We start from the raw sequence: 3,602 nt of genomic DNA, 5'->3' as shown, positions 1-3,602 counted from the left end.
GGTTTAAGTTGCATCAAAGTTATGACCTGATTGGTTGAAATGCTCGGCGACGGCTTTGGGAAGCTTTTTAGCTGTGTCCGCACGATGTCCGTTTAGCCTGATGTTCATTGATTGTCCCGTTTCACCGATATATTGCTTCTTACAGAAGGAATACTCAAGCATATAAATGATATCGGAGCTAGTGCAAGTAAAGCTAGTTTTCACTTCGTGTGTGTAGCCATTTGCGGTACTTTTAATTTTAAGGTAACTTTGAAGGTGCTTGCAGGTTTTGCACCTGGGGCGAGAACATGCTTTTATCACAGGGAAATGATGTTGGCTGACTTTGGCATGCACACACATGTCTTTAAAGTTTCTGTTGCGGCGATAGGTAACCCTTGGTACATCCGGGAACGCTTTTCTCAGACGCTCGTTACTTGATAATATTGGGTGGTATTTTCGTAGGATGTTGTTTATGTTTGGGAGGGCGTAAGAATATTTTGGTAGAAAGGCTGGTGGTCTATCAGATTTTGGTATAGGTTGTTTCTGAGCTAATGCCGACTGCCTCTCTAATCTTGACGCGACGTCATAAGCCTGGTCGAGAGGAATTTGTGGATGGTTTCGTTTCGCTAGCGTTACTTTAAGGTCATTTAGGTGGTGTATATAATCGTTGTCGTCGCTACAGATTCTTCTTATTCGTTTCGCTTGCCCGACAAAAATTCCTCGCTTGCAATGTCGCGGGTGATGACTGGTGTAGTCTCAATACTGCTGGCTATCCGTAGGCTTTCGGTAAAGTGTTGTTCTCAGTTTACCATTTTCTATGTAAACCGTCGTGTCGAGGAAGTTGATCTGTCTAGGAGAGTGGTGAGCAGTAAACTTAATACTCGAGTGAAAGCGGTTGAAATGGCTAATTAGGTCGGTTAGCGCGTTTGTGCCGTGTTCCCATATTATGAATATGTCGCCAATGTAACGCAAGTAGGTGTGGGGTTTTAGAGGGTATGATTTTATCAGGTTTGCTTCAAGCTGTCTCATGAAAATGTTGGCATACGTGGGAGCGAACGGTGTTCCCATGCTTGTGCCGAAAGTTTGTAGGTAGTGAATAGAATCGAATTCGAAATAGTTGAGCGTAAGAACTAACTCTAGAAGTGACAGGTACACTTCGGGAGCGTGTGCCTGAGGATTGATTGCGAGGGACTTCGACACGGCTTCAATGCCTTCCCGCATGGGTATGTTAGTAGAAAGAGCAGAAACATCTAAAGTTACTAGAATGGCATGGTCGGAAAGAATTTGGTTAGCGTTAATCGAGTCGATAATTCGAAGGAAGTGCGGCGTATCTTGAACAAATGATGGTAGGGTGGTTGGGATGTTTGACAGATGGTGATTGAAGAATTTAAGATTGAAGAATTTAGAAGCGAGGGGCCCGATTTTTATTATCATATCATAAGAAGCCAACAAACAATGGCACCAAGAACAACATAGGGGAAATTACTTGTACTTACTAATTGAATTAAAGAAATGATAAATTAAGGGAAATGAAAACGGATGAAGAAACAACTGTCCGCAGGTGGGGAACGAACCCACGTCTTCGCATTACGCGTGCGATGCTCTCACCATTGAGCTGCCGCGGAGCCGTTTTCCCATCCACTTTCTGGGGTACTTATGTTTTACAACTAGAATTAACCCTGGGAGTGTAAGACAAGTCCAGTTGTCGGAACGTTCGCTCCTGCTCCCACCTTGTTCTCGTGTTACTCATCGTCTTGAATCGCCATCTCCCGCATTCCCCTTGTTTTCCCTTGTGCGTATTAAGTCGCAGAAGTACACATCTATGAAAAAGCAAGGTAACGCCTTGTAAAAGATTTAATACACAAGATACAATCAAGAAATCTTTCCCTGACGAAAGGTCAGTTATTGAGAAGATAAGACATAACATATATAAACATTAAACGATATATAACAATTTCTGAACGCAACTTATGACTATAATTATTAGCATAAGTATAATGTGATTCCATAACGCCATAGTTTCATTACATGTCAAAGCATTTCTTATGCATTGGTTTTGTTTATTTTCCGGAGGCAGAACAAAGGATTATATATAGAGTAAAAATTATGAGGTGCCCAAATAAATAAACATATTAACAAATAAATAAGACAGCGATATCTCAAAAGCGCGAAAGGATTCGATTGCAAATATATAGGAACAACGTGGATTATGTTATTTAGAGGCAAATGCAGCATACGACGAATAAAAATTAATAAGGAAAATGCACAGATAGACTAGGGAGTTTTACAAATAGCGCAACCACGTTTCTTTTCTTACCCAAATAGCCTCACTCTGTTTGCGCTGTTATGTACCCAATTTTCGTTCCTTTGTTTAACTTTTTGCGTTGTTTTCTAAGCCAGGTGGCTTGCTTTGACTTCTAAGTTGGTGCCTTTCTCTCTCCTATTAAATACACCAGTTCGTTGTCTGATGCAATGGTTTCACCATCATTAAAAAAGTGTTCGTTCGGGCACTTGATCTGGAAATGAAGTCGTCGGCAATCTTATTCAAATTGATTTTGCGGGAGAGTTTTGTGGGCGTGCAAAATTGCCAAATGGTTCAAACGGGCTTGTACAGTCGTCGACCGCAAGTACATTTTCAGTGGCCGAAGGCATGAAAAGGACCTCTCGGATGTGGTCGACGAGACCGGTATGACCAACGCAATTTTTTAGCTTGACCATTTCCGGCAAAAGGTTTCGCAGGTGTTCGCCCTTGCCCCCCGTAAACATGTGCACGACGTCCCCAAATGTGTGCAATAATGCCAACCTTTGCTGGCTTAAAATGTCAATCAGCACATCTCTGTGCAAAATCAGGCGTCCTGGTTCAAGGTCGTCACCGTAGAACTATGTTATACATGCTTCGTCTTCCTTTCCTATGGCAAACTACTCAATTTGGGACTTAAGCTTCCACATATCAGGTGGATACTGTTTTTAACGAAGACAGCACTTTGTCAAGTACTTCATAGAACCTCTTGCGGTACATGTCACTCGCTGATGGAAACACGTGAGCTGAGGAACCTTCTTGATAGCGGCGTGGAGTCTTCTTTCGCCTAGCGGCTAGAACACACAGGTCCTCAGCTTCTACTTTTCCTGCCTCTGCCGTACATAGGTGGGTCACGCGCTTCATTTTGGAGTTGATCTGCGCCGAGTCCAAGCTTGGGCCAGCCATCCGACCAGCCATCCGAGATGGCTGGTCCCTTCGCGTGCTCTGTCTCCCCGCGTACTTATAGTGGTATGTTTCCGCTGGTGCTTATATGGTGAAAAATACGCTTCCTTTTCAGCGTCAGACTAGTTCTGGCGAAGTACCGATAAACGAGGTGCCCACTATTGGTTTTGTCGTTGGTACTCATGCTTTGTTTGTAGCCAGTGCACATTGCAACATCCGCAGCTGCGGTAGGAGCGAGCTCGACGCTTGTTTTCTATTTCTCCTTTTATTGCGACAGCAATTGTATCGACACTCCAGGCAAATTTTCGCTGTCGTCATCGCCGTGATATTCCGTATAAAGTCCAAAAGTGATATGAGTGAGCGACCTATAAACTACGGATGCGAGAAAAAGGCCGTAATACTGAGCCGTAGCACTTGACGG

Source organism: Dermacentor silvarum, chromosome 5, assembly GCF_013339745.2.
Source record: "Dermacentor silvarum isolate Dsil-2018 chromosome 5, BIME_Dsil_1.4, whole genome shotgun sequence".
Taxonomy (NCBI): domain Eukaryota; kingdom Metazoa; phylum Arthropoda; class Arachnida; order Ixodida; family Ixodidae; genus Dermacentor; species Dermacentor silvarum.
The sequence above is the reverse complement of the archived record's forward strand: the minus strand, read 5'-3'. Positions refer to the sequence as shown.